The 24,303-nt window shown below is 37.2% G+C and overlaps 22 non-coding genes across 22 annotated transcripts; all 22 read right to left on the bottom strand.

The window, feature by feature from the left end:
• Nucleotides 1-209: 209 nt before the first annotated feature.
• trnal-uaa (transfer RNA leucine (anticodon UAA)) lies at nt 210-292 on the bottom strand. Its single transcript has one exon. It is a non-coding gene; the product is annotated as a tRNA-Leu (tRNA).
• Nucleotides 293-2,335: 2,043 nt separating this feature from the next.
• trnal-uaa (transfer RNA leucine (anticodon UAA)) lies at nt 2,336-2,418 on the bottom strand. The gene has a single exon. It is a non-coding gene; the product is annotated as a tRNA-Leu (tRNA).
• A 2,043-nt stretch (nt 2,419-4,461) lies between these two features.
• On the bottom strand, nt 4,462-4,544 carry trnal-uaa (transfer RNA leucine (anticodon UAA)). Its single transcript has one exon. It is a non-coding gene; the product is annotated as a tRNA-Leu (tRNA).
• Nucleotides 4,545-6,527: 1,983 nt separating this feature from the next.
• Nucleotides 6,528-6,610, bottom strand: trnal-uaa (transfer RNA leucine (anticodon UAA)). The gene has a single exon. It is a non-coding gene; the product is annotated as a tRNA-Leu (tRNA).
• A 2,913-nt stretch (nt 6,611-9,523) lies between these two features.
• Nucleotides 9,524-9,606, bottom strand: trnal-caa (transfer RNA leucine (anticodon CAA)). Its single transcript has one exon. It is a non-coding gene; the product is annotated as a tRNA-Leu (tRNA).
• A 738-nt stretch (nt 9,607-10,344) lies between these two features.
• Nucleotides 10,345-10,427, bottom strand: trnal-caa (transfer RNA leucine (anticodon CAA)). Its single transcript has one exon. It is a non-coding gene; the product is annotated as a tRNA-Leu (tRNA).
• A 4,353-nt stretch (nt 10,428-14,780) lies between these two features.
• Nucleotides 14,781-14,863, bottom strand: trnal-caa (transfer RNA leucine (anticodon CAA)). The gene has a single exon. It is a non-coding gene; the product is annotated as a tRNA-Leu (tRNA).
• Nucleotides 14,864-15,603: 740 nt separating this feature from the next.
• Nucleotides 15,604-15,686, bottom strand: trnal-caa (transfer RNA leucine (anticodon CAA)). Its single transcript has one exon. It is a non-coding gene; the product is annotated as a tRNA-Leu (tRNA).
• Nucleotides 15,687-16,673: 987 nt separating this feature from the next.
• On the bottom strand, nt 16,674-16,756 carry trnal-caa (transfer RNA leucine (anticodon CAA)). Its single transcript has one exon. It is a non-coding gene; the product is annotated as a tRNA-Leu (tRNA).
• A 262-nt stretch (nt 16,757-17,018) lies between these two features.
• Nucleotides 17,019-17,101, bottom strand: trnal-uaa (transfer RNA leucine (anticodon UAA)). Its single transcript has one exon. It is a non-coding gene; the product is annotated as a tRNA-Leu (tRNA).
• Nucleotides 17,102-17,835: 734 nt separating this feature from the next.
• Nucleotides 17,836-17,919, bottom strand: trnal-uaa (transfer RNA leucine (anticodon UAA)). Its single transcript has one exon. It is a non-coding gene; the product is annotated as a tRNA-Leu (tRNA).
• A 263-nt stretch (nt 17,920-18,182) lies between these two features.
• On the bottom strand, nt 18,183-18,265 carry trnal-uaa (transfer RNA leucine (anticodon UAA)). The gene has a single exon. It is a non-coding gene; the product is annotated as a tRNA-Leu (tRNA).
• Nucleotides 18,266-19,001: 736 nt separating this feature from the next.
• Nucleotides 19,002-19,085, bottom strand: trnal-uaa (transfer RNA leucine (anticodon UAA)). Its single transcript has one exon. It is a non-coding gene; the product is annotated as a tRNA-Leu (tRNA).
• Nucleotides 19,086-19,348: 263 nt separating this feature from the next.
• Nucleotides 19,349-19,432, bottom strand: trnal-uaa (transfer RNA leucine (anticodon UAA)). Its single transcript has one exon. It is a non-coding gene; the product is annotated as a tRNA-Leu (tRNA).
• A 736-nt stretch (nt 19,433-20,168) lies between these two features.
• trnal-uaa (transfer RNA leucine (anticodon UAA)) lies at nt 20,169-20,251 on the bottom strand. The gene has a single exon. It is a non-coding gene; the product is annotated as a tRNA-Leu (tRNA).
• Nucleotides 20,252-20,991: 740 nt separating this feature from the next.
• trnal-uaa (transfer RNA leucine (anticodon UAA)) lies at nt 20,992-21,074 on the bottom strand. The gene has a single exon. It is a non-coding gene; the product is annotated as a tRNA-Leu (tRNA).
• A 263-nt stretch (nt 21,075-21,337) lies between these two features.
• Nucleotides 21,338-21,420, bottom strand: trnal-uaa (transfer RNA leucine (anticodon UAA)). The gene has a single exon. It is a non-coding gene; the product is annotated as a tRNA-Leu (tRNA).
• A 738-nt stretch (nt 21,421-22,158) lies between these two features.
• trnal-uaa (transfer RNA leucine (anticodon UAA)) lies at nt 22,159-22,241 on the bottom strand. The gene has a single exon. It is a non-coding gene; the product is annotated as a tRNA-Leu (tRNA).
• Nucleotides 22,242-22,503: 262 nt separating this feature from the next.
• trnal-uaa (transfer RNA leucine (anticodon UAA)) lies at nt 22,504-22,586 on the bottom strand. The gene has a single exon. It is a non-coding gene; the product is annotated as a tRNA-Leu (tRNA).
• Nucleotides 22,587-23,326: 740 nt separating this feature from the next.
• trnal-uaa (transfer RNA leucine (anticodon UAA)) lies at nt 23,327-23,409 on the bottom strand. Its single transcript has one exon. It is a non-coding gene; the product is annotated as a tRNA-Leu (tRNA).
• A 263-nt stretch (nt 23,410-23,672) lies between these two features.
• trnal-uaa (transfer RNA leucine (anticodon UAA)) lies at nt 23,673-23,755 on the bottom strand. The gene has a single exon. It is a non-coding gene; the product is annotated as a tRNA-Leu (tRNA).
• A 263-nt stretch (nt 23,756-24,018) lies between these two features.
• On the bottom strand, nt 24,019-24,101 carry trnal-uaa (transfer RNA leucine (anticodon UAA)). Its single transcript has one exon. It is a non-coding gene; the product is annotated as a tRNA-Leu (tRNA).
• Between the last annotated feature and the right edge of the window lie 202 nt (nt 24,102-24,303).

Here is a 24,303-nt window from a genome sequence, read left to right as displayed (position 1 = left end):
ACAAAGATGGGGTTTCGAAGCAAGAAGAAGAATAATGAAGTTGATAATGACTCAAACACCACAACCACTTAGCCATCTTTTGTGTATTTAAAGGATAAATACTTAACTGCGGAATAATGGGAACAAAGTCAATTCTTTCAGCTTTCATGCAAAGAAATTTCAAATGAGTGAAAGGACAGTTGATTACATCCAATTGATAGATGCACTTATACCAGGAGTGGGGTTCGAACCCACGAGGACATATGTCCATTGGATCTTAAGTCCAACGCCTTAACCTCTCGGCCATCCTGGTGTAATAAACATAACTTCAAGGGCGCAGTCAAAATGGAATATGGAGCACACAGTTAGATCCTTTGGCTTTGATCCAGACAATATGTATATGAAGCTTGATTACATCCAAATCAAACTTTCTACCAGATGTAGGTTTGGAACAAACAAGAACATTTTAATTACGATCATGAGTCTAACGCCTTAAACACACTGACATCCAGGTGTTTCTGAAAGACTAACAAGAGCTGAGTGAAAGTAGAAGAACTTGTCATAGTCATTCCTTTCAGATTTGAGCCACGCTAATTGGAAATGAATGAAAGGTGGGTTGATCCTTTGGCTTTGATCCAGACAATATGTACATGAAGCTTGATTACATCCAAATCAAACTTTCTACCAGATGTAGGTTTGGAACAAACAAGAACATTTTAATTTCGATCATGAGTCTAACGCCTTAAACACACTGACATCCAGGTGTTTCTAAAAGACGAACAAGAGCTGAGTGAAAGTAGAAGAACTTGTCATAGTCATTCCTTTCAGATTTGAGCCACGCTAATTGGAAATGAATGAAAGGTGGGTTGATCCTTTGGCTTTGATCCAGACAATATGTACATGAAGCTTGATTACATCCAAATCAAACTTTCTACCAGATGTAGGTTTGGAACAAACAAGAACATTTTAATTTCGATCATGAGTCTAACGCCTTAAACACACTGACATCCAGGTGTTTCTAAAAGACGAACAAGAGCTGAGTGAAAGTAGAAGAACTTGTCATAGTCATTCCTTTCAGATTTGAGCCACGCTAATTGGAAATGCATAAAAGGTGAGGTTGATTACATCCAAAGTAAGTTTTTTCCAGGAATGCTGTTGGTACCCACAAGAACATAGCATTCATTGGATTTTTATTACAGCAGAATAAACCACTCAGCCATCCTGGTGTAAAGTACAATCAAGAGCCCAGTGAAATTGGAATGAGGAGCACACAGTCAGTTATTTTGGCTTTGAGCCAGAAAATATCTAAATGAGACTTGTTGACATGCAAATCAAACTTAATACAAAGATGTAGGTTTGGAACAAACAAGAACATTTTGAAGTTGATCATGACTAACGCCTTAAACACACTGACATCCAGTTGTTTCTAAAGACGAACAAGAGCTTGAAAGCGGAAAAGAACAAAGTCATAGTCATTCCTTTCAGAAAGAGCCACGCTAATTGGAAATGAATAAAGGACAGTTGATTACATCCAAAGTAAGATTTTATACCAGGAATGCTGTTGGTACCCACAAGACATATTCCATTGGATCTTAAGTCCAAGCAGACTAACCAGTCAGCCATCCTGGTGTAAAAACAATCAAGAGCCCAGTGAAATGGAATATGGAGCACACAGTTTATTTTGGCTTTGATCCAGAAAATATCTAAATGAAGCTTGATTACATCCAAATCAAACTTTCTACAAGATGTAGGTTTGGAACAAACAAGAACATTTTAATTTCGATCATGAGTCTAACGCCTTAAACACACTGACATCCAGGTGTTTCTAAAAGACGAACAAGAGCTGAGTGAAAGTAGAAGAACTTGTCATAGTCATTCCTTTCAGATTTGAGCCACGCTAATTGGAAATGAATAAAAGGTGGGTTGATTACATCCAAAGTAAGTTTTTTCCAGGAATGCTGTTGGTACCCACAAGAACATAGCATTCATTGGATTTTATTACAGCAGTCTAAACCACTCAGCCATCCTGGTGTAAAGTACAATCAAGAGCCCAGTGAAATTGGAATGAGGAGCACACAGTCAGTTATTTTGGCTTTGAGCCAGAAAATATCTAAATGAGACTTGTTGACATGCAAATCAAACTTAATACAAAGATGGGGTTTCGAAGCAAGAAGAAGAATAATGAAGTTGATAATGACTCAAACACCACAACCACTTAGCCATCTTTTGTGTATTTAAAGGATAAATACTTGAAGGCGGAATAATGGGAACAAAGTCAATTCTTTCAGCTTTCATGCAAAGAAATTTCAAATGAGTGAAAGGACAGTTGATTACATCCAATTGATAGATGCACTTATACCAGGAGTGGGGTTCGAACCCACGAGGACATATGTCCATTGGATCTTAAGTCCAACGCCTTAACCTCTCGGCCATCCTGGTGTAATAAACATAACTTCAAGGGCGCAGTCAAAATGGAATATGGAGCACACAGTTAGATCCTTTGGCTTTGATCCAGACAATATGTATATGAAGCTTGATTACATCCAAATCAAACTTTCTACCAGATGTAGGTTTGGAACAAACAAGAACATTTTAATTACGGATCATGAGTCTAACGCCTTAAACACACTGACATCCAGGTGTTTCTGAAAGACTAACAAGAGCTGAGTGAAAGTAGAAGAACTTGTCATAGTCATTCCTTTCAGATTTGAGCCACGCTAATTGGAAATGAATGAAAGGTGGGTTGATCCTTTGGCTTTGATCCAGACAATATGTACATGAAGCTTGATTACATCCAAATCAAACTTTCTACCAGATGTAGGTTTGGAACAAACAAGAACATTTTAATTTCGATCATGAGTCTAACGCCTTAAACACACTGACATCCAGGTGTTTCTAAAGACGAACAAGAGCTGAGTGAAAGTAGAAGAACTTGTCATAGTCATTCCTTTCAGATTTGAGCCACGCTAATTGGAAATGAATGAAAGGTGGGTTGATTACATCCAAAGTTTGGCTTTGATCCAGACAACATGTACATGAAGCTTGATTACATCCAAATCAAACTTTCTACCAGATGTAGGTTTGGAACAAACAAGAACATTTTAATTTCGATCATGAGTCTAACGCCTTAAACACACTGACATCCAGGTGTTTCTAAAAGACGAACAAGAGCTGAGTGAAAGTAGAAGAACTTGTCATAGTCATTCCTTTCAGATTTGAGCCACGCTAATTGGAAATGAATAAAAGGTGGGTTGATTACATCCAAAGTAAGTTTTTTCCAGGAATGCTGTTGGTACCCACAAGAACATAGCATTCATTGGATTTTATTACAGCAGTCTAAACCACTCAGCCATCCTGGTGTAAAGTACAATCAAGAGCCCAGTGAAATTGGAATGAGGAGCACACAGTCAGTTATTTTGGCTTTGAGCCAGAAAATATCTAAATGAGACTTGTTGACATGCAAATCAAACTTAATACAAAGATGGGGTTTGGAACAAACAAGAACATTTTAATTTGATCATGACTCAAACACCAAACACACTGACATCCAGTTGTTTTAAAGGATAAAGACTGAAGTGAAACTAATGGGAACTTCTCAAGTCATTCTTTCAGATTTGAGCAAAGAAATTTCAAATGAGTGAAAGGACAGTTGATTACATCCAATTGATAGATGCACTTATACCAGGAATGGGGTTCGAACCCACGAGGACATATGTCCATTGGATCTTATCCAACGCCTTAACCTCTCGGCCATCCTGGTGTAATAAACATAACTTCAAGGGCACAGTCAAAATGGAATATGGAGCACACAGTTAGATCCTTTGGCTTTGATCCAGACAACATGTACATGAAGCTTGATTACATCCAAATCAAACTTTCTACCAGATGTAGGTTTGGAACAAACAAGAACATTTTAATTTCGATCATGAGTCTAACGCCTTAAACACACTGACATCCAGGTGTTTCTAAAAGACGAACAAGAGCTGAGTGAAAGTAAAAGAACTTGTCATAGTCATTCCTTTCAGATTTGAGCCACGCTAATTGGAAATGAATAAAAGGAGGGTTGATTACATCCAAAGTAAGTTTTTTCCAGGAATGCTGTTGGTACCCACAAGAACATAGCATTCATTGGATATTTATTACAGCAGTCTAAACCACTCAGCCATCCTGGTGTAAAGTACAATCAAGAGCCCAGTGAAATTGGAATGAGGAGCACACAGTCAGTTATTTTGGCTTTGAGCCAGAAAATATCTAAATGAGACTTGTTGACATGCATATCAAACTTAATACAAAGATGGGGTTTCGAAGCAAGAAGAAGAATAATGAAGTTGATAATGACTCAAACACCACAACCACTTAGCCATCTTTTGTGTATTTAAAGGATAAATACTTAACTGCGGAATAATGGGAACAAAGTCAATTCTTTCAGCTTTCAAATGAGTGAAAGGACAGTTGATTACATCCAATTGATAGATGCACTTATACCAGGAGTGGGGTTCGAACCCACGAGGACATATGTCCATTGGATCTTAAGTCCAACGCCTTAACCTCTCGGCCATCCTGGTGTAATAAACATAACTTCAAGGGCGCAGTCAAAATGGAATATGGAGCACACAGTTAGATCCTTTGGCTTTGATCCAGACAATATGTATATGAAGCTTGATTACATCCAAATCAAACTTTCTACCAGATGTAGGTTTGGAACAAACAAGAACATTTTAATTACGATCATGAGTCTAACGCCTTAAACACACTGACATCCAGGTGTTTCTGAAAGACTAACAAGAGCTGAGTGAAAGTAGAAGAACTTGTCATAGTCATTCCTTTCAGATTTGAGCCACGCTAATTGGAAATGAATGAAAGGTGGGTTGATCCTTTGGCTTTGATCCAGACAATGTACATGAAGCTTGATTACATCCAAATCAAACTTTCTACCAGATGTAGGTTTGGAACAAACAAGAACATTTTAATTTCGATCATGAGTCTAACGCCTTAAACACACTGACATCCAGGTGTTTCTAAAGACAACAAGAGCTGAGTGAAAGTAGAAGAACTTGTCATAGTCATTCCTTTCAGATTTGAGCACGCTAATTGGAAATGAATGAAAGGTGGGTTGATCCTTTGGCTTTGATCCAGACAATATGTAATGAAGCTTGATTACATCCAAATCAAACTTTCTACCAGATGTAGGTTTGGAACAAACAAGAACATTTTAATTTCGATCATGAGTCTAACGCCTTAAACACACTGACATCCAGGTGTTTCTAAAAGACGAACAAGAGCTGAGTGAAAGTAGAAGAACTTGTCATAGTCATTCCTTTCAGATTTGAGCCACGCTAATTGGAAATGAATAAAGGTGGGTTGATTACATCCAAAGTAAGTTTTTTCCAGGAATGCTGTTGGTACCCACAAGAACATAGCATTCATTGGATTTTATTACAGCAGAATAAACCACTCAGCCATCCTGGTGTAAAGTACAATCAAGAGCCCAGTGAAATTGGAATGAGGAGCACACAGTCAGTTATTTTGGCTTTGAGCCAGAAAATATCTAAATGAGACTTGTTGACATGCAAATCAAACTTAATACAAAGATGTAGGTTTGGAACAAACAAGAACATTTTAATTTGATCATGAGTCCAACGCCTCTTTTGTGTAAACATACACTGACATCCAGGTGTTTCTAAAAGACAAATGAGAAAGCTGAGTTGATTACATCCAATTGATAGATGCACTTATACCAGGAGTGGGGTTCCCCACGAGGACATTCCATTGGATCTTAAGTCCAACGCCTTAACCTCTCGGCCATCCTGGTGTAATAAACATAACTTCAAGGTGTAAAGAAAAAAATGGAATGAGGAGCACACAGTTATCCTTTGGCTTTGATCCAGACAATATGTAAATGAACTTGATTACATCCAAATCAAACTTTCTACCAGATGTAGGTTTGGAACAAACAAGAACATTTTAATTACTATCATGAGTCTAACGCCTTAAACACACTGACATCCAGGTGTTTCTGAAAGACTAACAAGAGCTGAGTGAAAGTAGAAGAACTTGTCATAGTCATTCCTTTCAGATTTGAGCCACGCTAATTGGAAATGAATAAAAGGTGGGTTGATTACATCCAAAGTAAGTTTTTTCCAGGAATGCTGTTGGTACCCACAAGAACATAGCATTCATTGGATTTTTATTACAGCAGTCTAAACCACTCAGCCATCCTGGTGTAAAGTACAATCAAGAGCCCAGTGAAATTGGAATGAGGAGCACACAGTCAGTTATTTTGGCTTTGAGCCAGAAAATATCTAAATGAGACTTGTTGACATGCAAATCAAACTTAATACAAAGATGGGGTTTCGAAGCAAGAAGAAGAATAATGAAGTTGATAATGACTCAAACACCACAACCACTTAGCCATCTTTTGTGTATTTAAAGGATAAATACTTGAAGGCGGAATAATGGGAACAAAGTCAATTCTTTCAGCTTTCATGCAAAGAAATTTCAAATGAGTGAAAGGACAGTTGATTACATCCAATTGATAGATGCACTTATACCAGGAGTGGGGTTCGAACCCACGAGGACATATGTCCATTGGATCTTAAGTCCAACGCCTTAACCTCTCGGCCATCCTGGTGTAATAAACATAACTTCAAGGGCGCAATCAAAATGAAATATGGAGCACACAGTTAGATCCTTTGGCTTTGATCCAGACAATATGTATATGAAGCTTGATTACATCCAAATCAAACTTTCTACCAGATGTAGGTTTGGAACAAACAAGAACATTTTAATTTCGATCATGAGTCTAACGCCTTAAACACACTGACATCCAGGTGTTTCTAAAAGACGAACAAGAGCTGAGTGAAAGTAGAAGAACTTGTCATAGTCATTCCTTTCAGATTTGAGCCACGCTAATTGGAAATGAATGAAAGGTGGGTTGATTACATCCAAAGTAATATGTACCATGAATGCTGTGATTACATCCAAATCAAACTTTCTACCAGATGTAGGTGGAACAAACAAGAACATTTTAATTTCGATCATGAGTCAACGCCTTGGACATTTTTATTACAAGAGCAGTCTAGACCACATTCAGCCATCCTGGAAATGAATAAAGTATCCTTCAAGAGCCCAGACAAATCCAAAGTCAAACTTATCTTGTAGGCTTTGGAACAAACAAGAAAATATCTAAATGAGACTTGTTGACATGCAAATCAAACTTAATACAAAGATGGGGTTTCGAAGCAAGAAGAAGAATTGAAGTTGATAATGACTCAAACACCACAACTGATCTTTTGTGTATTTAAAGTAAAAGAACTTAATGGGAACATAGTCATTCCTTTCAGATTTGAGCCAAAGCTAATTGGAAATGAATGAAAGGACAGTTGATTACATCCAAAGTAAGTTTTTTCCAGGAATGCTGTTGGTACCCACAAGAACATAGCATTCATTGGATTTTTAATTCCAACAGTTAACCACTCAGCCATCCTGGTGTAAAGTACAATCAAGAGCCCAGTGAAATTGGAATGAGGAGCACACAGTCAGTTATTTTGGCTTTGAGCCAGAAAATATCTAAATGAGACTTGTTGACATGCAAATCAAACTTAATACAAAGATGTAGGTTTGGAACAAACAAGAACATTTTAATTTCGATCATGAGTCTAACGCCTTAAACACACTGACATCCAGGTGTTTCTAAAAGACGAACAAGAGCTGAGTGAAAGTAAAAGAACTTGTCATAGTCATTCCTTTCAGATTTGAGCCACGCTAATTGGAAATGAATAAAAGGAGGAGTTGATTACACCCAAAGTAAGTTTTTTCCAGGAATGCTGTTGGTACCCACAAGAACATAGCATTCACTGGATTTTTATTACAGCAGACTAAACCAGTCAGCCATCCTGGTGTAAAGTACAATCAAGAGCCCAGTGAAATTGGAATGAGGAGCACACAGTCAGTTATTTTGGCTTTGAGCCAGAAAATATCTAAATGAGACTTGTTGACATGCAAATCAAACTTAATACAAAGATGTAGGTTTGTAACAAACAAGAACATTTTAATTTCGATCATGAGTCTAACGCCTTAAACATACTGACATCCAGGTGTTTCTAAAAGACTAACAAGAGCTGAGTGAAAGTAGAAGAACTTGTCATAGTCATTCCTTTCAGATTTGAGCCACGCTAATTGGAAATGAATGAAAGGTGGGTTGATCCTTTGGCTTTGATCCAGACAACATGTACATGAAGCTTGATTACATCCAAATCAAACTTTCTACCAGATGTAGGTTTGGAACAAACAAGAACATTTTAATTTCGATCATGAGTCTAACGCCTTAAACACACTGACATCCAGGTGTTTCTAAAAGACGAACAAGAGCTGAGTGAAAGTAAAAGAACTTCTCATAGTCATTCCTTTCAGATTTGAGCCACGCTAATTGGAAATGAATAAAAGGAGGAGTTGATTACACCCAAAGTAAGTTTTTTCCAGGAATGCTGTTGGTACCCACAAGAACATAGCATTCACTGGATTTTTATTACAGCAGACTAAACCAGTCAGCCATCCTGGTGTAAAGTACAATCAAGAGCCCAGTGAAATTGGAATGAGGAGCACACAGTCAGTTATTTTGGCTTTGAGCCAGAAAATATCTAAATGAGACTTGTTGACATGCAAATCAAACTTAATACAAAGATGTAGGTTTGTAACAAACAAGAACATTTTAATTTCGATCATGAGTCTAACGCCTTAAACATACTGACATCCAGGTGTTTCTAAAAGACTAACAAGAGCTGAGTGAAAGTAGAAGAACTTGTCATAGTCATTCCTTTCAGATTTGAGCCACGCTAATTGGAAATGAATGAAAGGTGGGTTGATCCTTTGGCTTTGATCCAGACAACATGTACATGAAGCTTGATTACATCCAAATCAAACTTTCTACCAGATGTAGGTTTGGAACAAACAAGAACATTTTAATTTCGATCATGAGTCTAACGCCTTAAACACACTGACATCCAGGTGTTTCTAAAAGACGAACAAGAGCTGAGTGAAAGTAGAAGAACTTGTCATAGTCATTCCTTTCAGATTTGAGCCACGCTAATTGGAAATGAATAAAAGGTGGGTTGATTACATCCAAAGTAAGTTTTTTCCAGGAATGCTGTTGGTACCCACAAGAACAAAGCATTCATTGGATTTTTATTCCAGCAGTCTAAACCACTCATCCATCCTGGTGTAAAGTACAATCAACAGCCCAGTGAAATTGGAATGAGGAGCACACAGTCAGTTATTTTGGCTTTGAGCCAGAAAATATCTAAATGAGACTTGTTGACATGCAAATCAAACTTAATACAAAGATGGGGTTTCGAAGCAAGAAGAAGAATAATGAAGTAGATAATGACTCAAACACCACAACCACTTAGCCATCTTTTGTGTATTTAAAGGATAAATACTTGAAGGCGGAATAATGGGAACAAAGTCAATTCTTTCAGCTTTCATGCAAAGAAATTTCAAATGAGTGAAAGGACAGTTGATTACATCCAAATGATAGATGCATTTATACCAGGAGTGGGGTTCGAACCCAAGAGGACATACGTCCATTGGATCTTGAGTCCAACGCCATAACCTCTCGGCCATCCTGGTGTGAGAAATATAGCTTCAAGGGCGCAGTCAAAATGGAATATGGAGCACACAGTTAGATCTTTTGGCTTTGAGCCAGACAATATATAAATAAACCATGATTACATTCAAATCAAACCTTCTACCAGATGTAGATTTGGAACAAACAAGAACATTTTAATTTCGATCATGAGTCTAACGCCTTAAACACACTGACATCCAGGTGTTTCTAAAAGACTAACAAGATCTGAGTCAAAGTAGAAGAACTTGTCATAGTCATTCCTTTCAGATTTGAGCCAAGCTAATTGGAAGTGAATGAAAGGATGTTTTGATTACATCCAAAGTAAGTTTTTTCCAGGAATGCTGTTGGTACCCACAAGAACATAGCATTCATTGGATTTTTATTCCATCAGTTTAAACCACTAAGCCATCCAGGTGTAAAGTACAATCAACAGCCCAGTGAAATTGGAATGAGGAGCACACAGTCAGTTATTTTGTCTTTGAGCCAGACAATATCTAAATGAGACTTGTTGACATGCAAATCAAACTTAATACAAGAATGGGGTTTCGAAGCAAGAAGAAGAATAATGAAGTAGATAATGACTCAAACACCACAACCACTTAGCCATCTTTTGTGTATTTAAAGGATAAATACTTAACTGCGGAATAAGGGGAACAAAGTCAATTCTTTCAGCTTTCATCCAAAGAAATTTCAAATGAGTGAAAGGACAGTTGATTACATCCAAATGATAGATGCACTTATACCAGGAGTGGGGTTCGAACCCACGAGGACATACGTCCATTGGATCTTGAGTCCAACGCCTTAACCTCTCGGCCATCCTGGTGTGAGAAATATAGCTTCAAGGGCGCAGTCAAAATGGAATATGGAGCACACAGTCAGTTATTTTGGCTTTGATCCAGAAAATATATATATGAAACTTGATTACATCCAAATCAAACTTTCTACCAGATGTAGGTTTGGAACAAACAAGAACATTTTAATTACTATCATGAGTCTAACGCCTTAAACACACTGACATCCAGGTGTTTCTGAAAGACTAACAAGAGCTGAGTGAAAGTAGAAGAACTTGTCATAGTCATTCCTTTCAGATTTGAGCCACGCTAATTGGAAATGAATGAAAGGTGGGTTGATCCTTTGGCTTTGATCCAGACAACATGTACATGAAGCTTGATTACATCCAAATCAAACTTTCTACCAGATGTAGGTTTGGAACAAACAAGAACATTTTAATTTCGATCATGAGTCTAACGCCTTAAACACACTGACATCCAGGTGTTTCTAAAAGACGAACAAGAGCTGAGTGAAAGTAGAAGAACTTGTCATAGTCATTCCTTTCAGATTTGAGCCACGCTAATTGGAAATGAATAAAAGGTGGGTTGATTACATCCAAAGTAAGTTTTTTCCAGGAATGCTGTTGGTACCCACAAGAACATAGCATTCATTGGATTTTTATTACAGCAGTCTAGACCACTCAGCCATCCTGGTGTAAAGTACAATCAAGAGCCCAGTGAAATTGGAATGAGGAGCACACAGTCAGTTATTTTGGCTTTGAGCCAGAAAATATCTAAATGAGACTTGTTGACATGCAAATCAAACTTAATACAAAGATGGGGTTTCGAAGCAAGAAGAAGAATAATGAAGTTGATAATGACTCAAACACCACAACAACTTAGCCATCTTTTGTGTATTTAAAGGATAAATACTTGAAGGCGGAATAATGGGAACAAAGTCAATTCTTTCAGCTTTCATGCAAAGAAATTTCAAATGAGTGAAAGGACAGTTGATTACATCCAATTGATAGATGCACTTATACCAGGAGTGGGGTTCGAACCCACAAGAACATAGCATTCATTGGATTTTTATTACAGCAGTCTAAACCACTCAGCCATCCTGGTGTAAAGTACAATCAAGAGCCCAGTGAAATTGGAATGAGGAGCACACAGTCAGTTATTTTGGCTTTGAGCCAGAAAATATCTAAATGAGACTTGTTGACATGCAAATCAAACTTAATACAAAAATGTAGGTTTGGAACAAACAAGAACATTTTAATTTCAATCATGAGTCTAACGCCTTAAACACACTGACATCCAGGTGTTTCTAAAAGACGAACAAGAGCTGAGTGAAAGTAAAAGAACTTGTCATAGTCATTCCTTTCAGATTTGAGCCACGCTAATTGGAAATGAATAAAAGGTGGGTTGATTACATCCAAAGTAATTTTTTTCCAGGAATTCTGTTGGTACCCACAAGAACATAGCATTCATTGGATTTTTATTACAGCAGTCTAAACCACTCAGCCATCCTGGTGTAAAGTACAATCAAGAGCCCAGTGAAATTTGAATGAGGAGCACACAGTCAGTTATTTTGGCTTTGAGCCAGAAAATATCTAAATGAGACTTGTTGACATGCAAATCAAACTTAATACAAAAATGTAGGTTTGGAACAAACAAGAACATTTTAATTTCGATCATGAGTCTAACGCCTTAAACACACTGACATCCAGGTGTTTCTAAAAGACGAACAAGAGCTGAGTGAAAGTAAAAGAACTTCTCATAGTCATTTCTTTCAGATTTGAGCCACGCTAATTGGAAATGAATAAAAGGTGGGTTGATTACATCCAAAGTAAGCGTTTTCCAGGAATGCTGTTGCTACCCACAAGAACATAGCATTCATTGGATTTTTATTACAGCAGTCTAAACCACTCAGCCATCCTGGTGTATAGTACAATCAAGAGCCCAGTGAAATTGGAATGAGGAGCACACAGTCAGTTATTTTGGCTTTGAGCCAGAAAATATCTAAATGAGACTTGTTGACATGCAAATCAAACTTAATACAAAGATGTAGGTTTGGAACAAACAAGAACATTTTAATTTCGATCATGAGTCTAACGCCTTAAACACACTGACATCCAGGTGTTTCTAAAAGACGAACAAGAGCTGAGTGAAAGTAAAAGAACTTCTCATAGTCATTCCTTTCAGATTTGAGCCACGCTAATTGGAAATGAATAAAAGGAGGAGTTGATTACACCCAAAGTAAGTTTTTTCCAGGAATGCTGTTGGTACCCACAAGAACATAGCATTCACTGGATTTTTATTACAGCAGACTAAACCAGTCAGCCATCCTGGTGTAAAGTACAATCAAGAGCCCAGTGAAATTGGAATGAGGAGCACACAGTCAGTTATTTTGGCTTTGAGCCAGAAAATATCTAAATGAGACTTGTTGACATGCAAATCAAACTTAATACAAAAATGTAGGTTTGGAACAAACAAGAACATTTTAATTTCGATCATGAGTCTAACGCCTTAAACACACTGACATCCAGGTGTTTCTAAAAGACGAACAAGAGCTGAGTGAAAGTAAAAGAACTTCTCATAGTCATTTCTTTCAGATTTGAGCCACGCTAACTGGAAATGAATAAAAGGTGGGTTGATTACATCCAAAGTAAGCGTTTTCCAGGAATGCTGTTGGTATCCACAAGAACATAGCATTCATTGGATTTTTATTACAGCAGTCTAAACCACTCAGCCATCCTGGTGTATAGTACAATCAAGAGCCCAGTGAAATTGGAATGAGGAGCACACAGTCAGTTATTTTGGCTTTGAGCCAGAAAATATCTAAATGAGACTTGTTGACATGCAAATCAAACTTAATACAAAGATGTAGGTTTGGAACAAACAAGAACATTTTAATTTCGATCATGAGTCTAACGCCTTAAACACACTGACATCCAGGTGTTTCTAAAAGACGAACAAGAGCTGAGTGAAAGTAAAAGAACTTCTCATAGTCATTCCTTTCAGATTTGAGCCACGCTAATTGGAAATGAATAAAAGGAGGAGTTGATTACACCCAAAGTAAGTTTTTTCCAGGAATGCTGTTGGTACCCACAAGAACATAGCATTCACTGGATTTTTATTACAGCAGACTAAACCAGTCAGCCATCCTGGTGTAAAGTACAATCAAGAGCCCAGTGAAATTGGAATGAGGAGCACACAGTCAGTTATTTTGGCTTTGAGCCAGAAAATATCTAAATGAGACTTGTTGACATGCAAATCAAACTTAATACAAAGATGTAGGTTTGTAACAAACAAGAACATTTTAATTTCGATCATGAGTCTAACGCCTTAAACATACTGACATCCAGGTGTTTCTAAAAGACTAACAAGAGCTGAGTGAAAGTAGAAGAACTTGTCATAGTCATTCCTTTCAGATTTGAGCCACGCTAATTGGAAATGAATGAAAGGTGGGTTGATCCTTTGGCTTTGATCCAGACAACATGTACATGAAGCTTGGTTACATCCAAATCAAACTTTCTACCAGATGTAGGTTTGGAACAAACAAGAACATTTTAATTTCGATCATGAGTCTAACGCCTTAAACACACTGACATCCAGGTGTTTCTAAAAGACGAACAAGAGCTGAGTGAAAGTAGAAGAACTTGTCATAGTCATTCCTTTCAGATTTGAGCCACGCTAATTGGAAATGAATGAAAGGTGGGTTGATCCTTTGGCTTTGATCCAGACAACATGTACATGAAGCTTGATTACATCCAAATCAAACTTTCTACCAGATGTAGGTTTGGAACAAACAAGAACATTTTAATTTCGATCATGAGTCTAACGCCTTAAACACACTGACATCCAGGTGTTTCTAAAAGACGAACAAGAGCTGAGTGAAAGTAGAAGAACTTGTCATAGTCATTCCTTTCAGATTTGAGCCACGCTAATTGGAAATGAATAAAAGGTGGGTTGATTACATCCAAAGTAAGTTTTTTCCAGGAATGCTGTTGGTACCCACAAGAACAAAGCATTCATTGGATTTTTATTCCAGCAGTCAAAACCACTCATCCATCCTGGTGTAAAGTACAACCAAGAGCCCAGTGAAATTGGAATGAGGAGCACACAGTCAGTTATTTTGGCTTTGAGCCAGAAAATATCTAAATGAGACTTGTTGACATGCATATCAAACTTAATACAAAGATGGGGTTTCGAAGCAAGAAGAAGAATAATGAAGTTGATAATGACTCAAACACCACAACCACTTAGCCATCTTTTGTGTATTTAAAGGATAAATACTTGAAGGCGGAATAATGGGAACAAAGTCAATTCTTTCAGCTTTCATGCAAAGAAATTTCAAATGAGTGAAAGGACAGTTGATTACATCCAAATGATAGATGCATTTATACCAGGAGTGGGGTTCGAACCCAAGAGGACATATGTCCATTGGATCTTGAGTCCAACGCCATAACCTCTCGGCCATCCTGGTGTAATAAATATAAAATCAAGGGCGCAGTCAAAATGGAATATGGAGCACACAGTTAGATCTTTTGGCTTTGAGCCAGACAATATATAAATAAACCATGATTACATTCAAATCAAACCTTCTACCAGATGTAGATTTGGAACAAACAAGAACATTTTAATTTCGATCATGAGTCTAACGCCTTAAACACACTGACATCCAGGTGTTTCTAAAAGACTAACAAGATCTGAGTCAAAGTAGAAGAACTTGTCATAGTCATTCCTTTCAGATTTGAGCCAAGCTAATTGGAAGTGAATGAAAGGATGTTTTGATTACATCCAAAGTAAGTTTTTTTTCCAGGAATGCTGTTGGTACCCACAAGAACATAGCATTCATTGGATTTTTATTCCATCAGTTTAAACCACTAAGCCATCCAGGTGTAAAGTACAATCAACAGCCCAGTGAAATTGGAATGAGGAGCACACAGTCAGTTATTTTGTCTTTGAGCCAGACAATATCTAAATGAGACTTGTTGACATGCAAATCAAACTTAATACAAGAATGGGGTTTCGAAGCAAGAAGAAGAATAATGAAGTAGATAATGACTCAAACACCACAACCACTTAGCCATCTTTTGTGTATTTAAAGGATAAATACTTAACTGCGGAATAAGGGGAACAAAGTCAATTCTTTCAGCTTTCATCCAAAGAAATTTCAAATGAGTGAAAGAAAGGTTGATTACATCCAAATGATAGATGCACTTATACCAGGAGTGGGGTTCGAACCCACGAGGACATACATCCATTGGATCTTGAGTCCAACGCCTTAACCTCTCGGCCATCCTGGTGTGAGAATTATAGCTTCAAGGGCGCAGTCAAAATGGAATATGGAGCACACAGTCAGTTATTTTGGCTTTGATCCAGACAATATATATATGAAACTTGATTACATCCAAATCAAACTTTCTACCAGATGTAGGTTTGGAACAAACAAGAACATTTTAATTACTATCATGAGTCTAACGCCTTAAACACACTGACATCCAGGTGTTTCTGAAAGACTAACAAGAGCTGAGTGAAAGTAGAAGAACTTGTCATAGTCATTCCTTTCAGATTTGAGCCACGCTAATTGGAAATGAATGAAAGGTGGGTTGATCCTTTGGCTTTGATCCAGACAACATGTACATGAAGCTTGATTACATCCAAATCAAACTTTCTACCAGATGTAGGTTTGGAACAAACAAGAACATTTTAATTTCGATCATGAGTCTAACGCCTTAAACACACTGACATCCAGGTGTTTCTAAAAGACGAACAAGAGCTGAGTGAAAGTAGAAGAACTTGTCATAGTCATTCCTTTCAGATTTGAGCCACGCTAATTGGAAATGAATAAAAGGTGGGTTGATTACATCCAAAGTAAGTTTTTTCCAGGAATGCTGTTGGTACCCACAAGAACAAAGCATTCATTGGATTTTTATTCCAGCAGTCAAAACCACTCATCCATCCTGGTGTAAAGTACAACCAAGAGCCCAGTGAAATTGGAATGAGGAGCACACAGTCAGTTATTTTGGCTTTGAGACAGAAAATATCTAAATGAGACTTGTTGACATGCATATCAAACTTAATACAAAGATGGGGTTTCGAAGCAAGAAGAAGAATAATGAAGTTGATAATGACTCAAACACCACAACCACTTAGCCATCTTTTGTGTATTTAAAGGATAAATACTTGAAGGCGGAATAATGGGAACAAAGTCAATTCTTTCAGCTTTCATGCAAAGAAATTTCAAATGAGTGAAAGGACAGTTGATTACATCCAAATGATAGATGCATTTATACCAGGAGTGGGGTTCGAACCCAAGAGGACATACGTCCATTGGATCTTGAGTCCAACGCCATAACCTCTCGGCCATCCTGGTGTGAGAAATATAGCTTCAAGGGCGCAGTCAAAATGGAATATGGAGCACACAGTTAGATCTTTTGGCTTTGAGCCAGACAATATATAAATAAACCATGATTACATTCAAATCAAACTTTCTACCAGATGTAGGTTTGGAACAAACAAGAACATTTTAATTTAAGGGAATAAGGGGAACAAAGTCAATTCTTTCAGCTTTCATCCAAATAAATTTCAAATGAGTGAAAGGACAATTTATTACATCCAAATGATAGATGAACTTATACCAGGAGTGGGGTTCGAACCCACGAGGACATATGTCCATTGGATCTTAAGTCCAACGCCTTAACTTCTCGGCCATCCTGGTGTAATAAACTCAAAATCAAGGGCGTCAGTCAAAATGGAATATGGAGCACACAGATCTTTTGGCTTTGAGCCAGACATTATATAAATAAACCATGATTACATTCAAATCAAACCTTCTACCAGATGTAGGTTTGGAACAAACAAGAACATTTTAATTTCGATCATGAGTCTAACGCCTTAAACACACTGACATCCAGGTGTTTCTAAAAGACTAACAAGATATGAGTCAAAGTAGAAGAACTTGTCATAGTCATTCCTTTCAGATTTGAGCCAAGCTAATTGGAAGTGAATGAAAGGATGTTTTGATTACATCCAAAGTAAGTTCTTTTCCAGGAATGCTGTTGGTACCCACAAGAACATAGCATTCATTGGATTTTTATTCCAACAGTTTAAACCACTCAGCCATCCAGGTGTAAAGTACAATCAACAGCCCAGTGAAATTGGAATGAGGAGCACACAGTCAGTTATTTTGTCTTTGAGCCAGACAATATCTAAATGAGACTTGTTGACATGCAAATCAAACTTAATACAAGAATGGGGTTTAGAAGCAAGAAGTAGAATAATTAAGTTGATAATGACTCTAACACCATAACCACTTAGCCATCTTGTGTTTTTAAAGGATACATTCTTGAAGGCGGAATAAGGGGAACAAAGTCAATTCTTTCAGCTTTCATCCAAAGAAATTTCAAATGAGTGAAATGAGAATTGATTACATCCAAATGATAGATGTAATTATACCAGAAGTGGGGTTTGAACCCACGAGGACATATGTCCATTGGATCTTAAGTCCAACGTCGTTAACCTCTCGGCCATCCTGGTGTAATAAACTCAAAATCAAGGGTGCCAGTCAAAATGGAATATGGAGCACACAGTTAGATCTTTTGGCTTTGAGCCAGACAATATATAAATAAACCATGATTACATTCAAATCAAACTTTCTACCAGATGTAGGTTTGGAACAAACAAGAACATTTTAATTTAAGGGAATAAGGGGAACAAAGTCAATTCTTTCAGCTTTCATCCAAATAAATTTCAAATGAGTGAAAGGACAATTTATTACATCCAAATGATAGATGAACTTATACCAGGAGTGGGGTTCGAACCCACGAGGACATATGTCCATTGGATCTTAAGTCCAACGCCTTAACTTCTCGGCCATCCTGGTGTAATAAACACAAAATCAAGGGCGTCAGTCAAAATGGAATATGGAGCACACAGATCTTTTGGCTTTGAGCCAGACATTATATAAATAAACCATGATTACATTCAAATCAAACCTTCTACCAGATGTAGGTTTGGAACAAACAAGAACATTTTAATTTCGATCATGAGTCTAACGCCTTAAACACACTGACATCCAGGTGTTTCTAAAAGACTAACAAGATATGAGTCAAAGTAGAAGAACTTGTCATAGTCATTCCTTTCAGATTTGAGCCAAGCTAATTGGAAGTGAATGAAAGGATGTTTTGATTACATCCAAAGTAAGTTTTTTTCCAGGAATGCTGTTGGTACCCACAAGAACATAGCATTCATTGGATTTTTATTCCAACAGTTTAAACCACTCAGCCATCCAGGTGTAAAGTACAATCAACAGCCCAGTGAAATTGGAATGAGGAGCACACAGTCAGTTATTTTGTCTTTGAGCCAGACAATATCTAAATGAGACTTGTTGACATGCAAATCAAACTTAATACAAGTATGGGGTTTCGAAGCAAGAAGAAGAATAATTAAGTTGATAATGACTCTAACACCATAAATCCACTTAGCCGTCTTGTGTTTTTAAAGGATAAATTCTTGAAGGCGGAATAAGGGGAACAAAGTCAATTCTTTCAGCTTTCATCCAAAGAAATTTCAAATGAGTGAAAGGAGAATTGATTACATCCAAATGATAGATGTAATTATACCAGAAGTGGGGTTTGAACCCACGAGGACATATGTCGATTGGATCTTAAGTCCAACGTCCTTAACCTCTCGGCCATCCTGGTGTAATAAACTCAAAATGAAGGATGCCAGTCAAATTGGAATATGGAGCACACAGTTAGATCTTTTGGCTTTGAGCCAGACAATATATAAATAAACCATGATTACATTCAAATCAAACTTTCTACCAGATGTAGGTTTGGAACAAACAAGAACATTTTAATTTAAGGGAATAAGGGGAACAAAGTCAATTCTTTCAGCTTTCATCCAAATAAATTTCAAATGAGTGAAAGGACAATTTATTACATCCAAATGATAGATGAACTTATACCAGGAGTGGGGTTCTTAACCCACGAGGACATATGTCCATTGGATCTTAAGTCCAACGCCTTAACTTCTCGGCCATCCTGGTGAAATAAACTCAAAATCAAGGGCGCCAGTCAAAATGGAATATGGAGAACACAGATCTTTTGGCTTTGAGCCAGACATTATATAAATAAACCATGATTACATTCAAATCAAACCTTCTACCAGATGTAGGTTTGGAACAAACAAGAACATTTTAATTTCGATCATGAGTCTAACGCCTTAAACACACTGACATCCAGGTGTTTCTAAAAGACTAACAAGATATGAGTCAAAGTAGAAGAACTTGTCATAGTCATTCCTTTCAGATTTGAGCCAAGCTAATTGGAAGTGAATGAAAGGATGTTTTGATTACATCCAAAGTAAGTTTTTTTCCAGGAATGCTGTTGGTACCCACAAGAACATAGCATTCATTGGATTTTTATTCCAACAGTTTAAACCACTCAGCCATCCAGGTGTAAAGTACAATCAACAGCCCAGTGAAATTGGAATGAGGAGCACACAGTCAGTTATTTTGTCTTTGAGCCAGACAATATCTAAATGAGAATTGTTGACATGCAAATCAAACTTAATACAAGTATGGTGTTTCGAAGCAAGAAGAAGAATAATTAAGTTGATAATGACTCTAACACCATAAATCCACTTAGCCATCTTGTGTTTTTAAAGGATAAATTCTTGAAGGCGGAATAAGGGGAACAAAGTCAATTCTTTCAGCTTTCATCCAAAGAAATTTCAAATGAGTGAAAGGACAATTTATTACATCCAAATGATAGATGAACTTATACCAGGAGTGGGGTTCGAACCCACGAGGACATATGTCCATTGGATCTTAAGTCCAAAGCCTTAACTTCTCGGCCATCCTGGTGTAATAAACTCAAAATCAAGGGCGCCAGTCAAAATGGAATATGGAGCACACAGTTAGATCTTTTGGCTTTGAGCCAGACAATATATAAATAAACCATGATTACATTCAAATCAAACCTTCTACCAGATGTAGGTTTGGAACAAACAAGAACATTTTAATTTCGATCATGAGTCTAACGCCTTAAACACACTGACATCCAGGTGTTTCTAAAAGACTAACAAGATCTGAGTCAAAGTAGAAGAACTTGTCATAGTCATTCCTTTCAGATTTGAGCCAAGCTAATTGGAAGTGAATGAAAGGATGTTTTGATTACATCCAAAGTAAGTTTTTTTCCAGGAATGCTGTTGGTACCCACAACAACATAGCATTCATTGGATTTTTATTCCAACAGTTTAAACCACTCAGCCATCCAGGTGTAAAGTACAATCAACAGCCCAGTGAAATTGGAATGAGGAGCACACAGTCAGTTATTTTGTCTTTGAGCCAGACAATATCTAAATGAGACTTGTTGACATGCAAATCAAACTTAATACAAGTATGTGGTTTCGAAGCAAGAAGAAGAATAATTAAGTTGATAATGACTCTAACACCATAAATCCACTTAGCCATCTTGTGTTTTTAAAGGATAAATTCTTGAAGGCGGAATAAGGGGAACAAAGTCAATTCTTTCAGCTTTCATCCAAAGAAATTTCAAATGAGTGAAAGGACAATTTATTACATCCAAATGATAGATGAACTTATACCAGGAGTGGGGTTTGAACCCACGAGGACATATGTCCATTGGATCTTAAGTCCAACGCCTTAACTTCTCGGCCATCCTGGTGTAATAAACTCAAAATCAAGGGCGCCAGTCAAAATGGAATATGGAGCACACAGTTAGATCTTTTGGCTTTGAGCCAGACAATATATAAATAAACCATGATTACATTCAAATCAAACTTTCTACCAGATGTAGGTTTGGAACAAACAAGAACATTTTAATTTAAGGGAATAAGGGGAACAAAGTCAATTCTTTCAGCTTTCATCCAAAGAAATTTCAAATGAGTGAAAGGACAATTTATTACATCCAAATGATAGATGAACTTATACCAGGAGTGGGGTTCGAACCCACGAGGACATATGTCCATTGGATCTTAAGTCCAAAGCCTTAACTTCTCGGCCATCCTGGTGTAATAAACTCAAAATCAAGGGCGCCAGTCAAAATGGAATATGGAGCACACAGTTAGATCTTTTGGCTTTGAGCCAGACAATATATAAATAAACCATGATTACATTCAAATCAAACCTTCTACCAGATGTAGGTTTGGAACAAACAAGAACATTTTAATTTCGATCATGAGTCTAACGCCTTAAACACACTGACATCCAGGTGTTTCTAAAAGACTAACAAGATATGAGTCAAAGTAGAAGAACTTGTCATAGTCATTCCTTTCAGATTTGAGCCAAGCTAATTGGAAGTGAATGAAAGGATGTTTTGATTACATCCAAAGTAAGTTTTTTTCCAGGAATGCTGTTGGTACCCACAAGAACATAGCATTCATTGGATTTTTATTCCAACAGTTTAAACCACTCAGCCATCCAGGTGTAAAGTACAATCAACAGCCCAGTGAAATTGGAATGAGGAGCACACAGTCAGTTATTTTGTCTTTGAGCCAGACAATATCTAAATGAGACTTGTTGACATGCAAATCAAACTTAATACAAGTATGTGGTTTCGAAGCAAGAAGAAGAATAATTAAGTTGATAATGACTCTAACACCATAACCACTTAGCCATCTTGTGTTTTTAAAGGATAAATACTTGAAGGCGGAATAAGGGGAACAAAGTCAATTCTTTCAGCTTTCATCCAAAGAAATTTCAAATGAGTGAAAGGACAATTTATTACATCCAAATGATAGATGAAATTATACCAGGAGTGGGGTTTGAACCCACGAGGACATATGTCCATTGGATCTTAAGTCCAACGCCTTAACTTCTCGGCCATCCTGGTGTAATAAACTCAAAATCAAGGGCGCCAGTCAAAATGGAATATGGAGCACACAGTTAGATCTTTTGGCTTTGAGCCAGACAATATATAAATAAACCATGATTACATTCAAATCAAACTTTCTACCAGATGTAGGTTTGGAACAAACAAGAACATTTTAATTTAAGGGAATAAGGGGAACAAGTCAATTCTTTCAGCTTTCATCCAAAGAAATTTCAAATGAGTGAAAGGACAATTTATTACATCCAAATGATAGATGAACTTATACCAGGAGTGGGGTTCGAACCCACGAGGACATATGTCCATTGGATCTTAAGTCCAAAGCCTTAACTTCTCGGCCATCCTGGTGTAATAAACTCAAAATCTAGGGCGCCAGTCAAAATGGAATATGGAGCACACAGTTAGATCTTTTGGCTTTGAGCCAGACAATATATAAATAAACCATGATTACATTCAAATCAAACCTTCTACCAGATGTAGGTTTGGAACAAACAAGAACATTTTAATTTCGATCATGAGTCTAACGCCTTAAACACACTGACATCCAGGTGTTTCTAAAAGACTAACAAGATATGAGTCAAAGTAGAAGAACTTGTCATAGTCATTCCTTTCAGATTTGAGCCAAGCTAATTGGAAGTGAATGAAAGGATGTTTTGATTACATCCAAAGTAAGTTTTTTTCCAGGAATGCTGTTGGTACCCACAAGAACATAGCATTCATTGGATTTTTATTCCAACAGTTTAAACCACTCAGCCATCCAGGTGTAAAGTACAATCAACAGCCCAGTGAAATTGGAATGAGGAGCACACAGTCAGTTATTTTGTCTTTGAGCCAGACAATATCTAAATGAGACTTGTTGACATGCAAATCAAACTTAATACAAGTATGTGGTTTCGAAGCAAGAAGAAGAATAATTAAGTTGATAATGACTCTAACACCATAAATCCACTTAGCCATCTTGTGTTTTTAAAGGATAAATTCTTGAAGGCGGAATAAGGGGAACAAAGTCAATTCTTTCAGCTTTCATCCAAAGAAATTTCAAATGAGTGAAAGGACAATTTATTACGTCCAAATGATAGATGAACTTATACCAGGAGTGGGGTTCGAACCCACGAGGACATATGTCCATTGGATCTTAAGTCCAACGCCTTAACCTCTCGGCCATCCTGGTGTAATAAACTCGAAATCAAGGGTGCCAGTCAAAATGGAATATGGAGCACACAGTTAGATATTTTGGCTTTGAGCCAGACAATATATAAATAAACCATGATTACATTCAAATCAAACTTTCTACCAGATGTAGGTTTGGAACAAACAAGAACATTTTAATTTAAGGGAATAAGGGGAACAAAGTCAATTCTTTCAGCTTTCATCGAAAGAAATTTCAAATGAGTGAAAGGACAATTTATTACATCCAAATGATAGATGAAATTATACCAGGAGTGGGGTTTGAACCCACGAGGACATATGTCCATTGGATCTTAAGTCCAACGCCTTAACCTCTCGGCCATCCTGGTGTAATAAACTCAAAATCAAGGGTGCCAGTCAAAATGGAATATGGAGCACACAGTTAGATCTTTTGGCTTTGAGCCAGACAATATATAAATAAACCATGATTACATTCAAATCAAACTTTCTACCAGATGTAGGTTTGGAACAAACAAGAACATTTTAATTTAAGGGAATAAGGGGAACAAAGTCAATTCTTTCAGCTTTCATCCAAAGAAATTTCAAATGAGTGAAAGGACAATTTATTACATCCAAATGATAGATGAACTTATACCAGGAGTGGGGTTCGAACCCACGAGGACATATGTCCATTGGATCTTAAGTCCAACGCCTTAACCTCTCGGCCATCCTGGTGTACTAAACTCATAATCAAGGGTGCCAGTCAAAATGGAATATGGAGCACACAGTTAGATCTTTTGGCTTTGAGCCAGACAATATATAAATAAACCATGATTACATTCAAATCAAACCTTCTACCAAATGTAGATTTGGAACAAACAAGAACATTTTAATTTCGATCATGAGTCTAACGCCTTAAACAGACTGACATCCAGGT

The sequence above is a fragment of the Oncorhynchus masou genome, chromosome 13 (assembly GCF_036934945.1).
Source record: "Oncorhynchus masou masou isolate Uvic2021 chromosome 13, UVic_Omas_1.1, whole genome shotgun sequence".
Classification (NCBI taxonomy): Eukaryota; Metazoa; Chordata; class Actinopteri; order Salmoniformes; family Salmonidae; genus Oncorhynchus; species Oncorhynchus masou.
The sequence above is the reverse complement of the archived record's forward strand: the minus strand, read 5'-3'. Positions and strand labels throughout refer to the sequence as shown.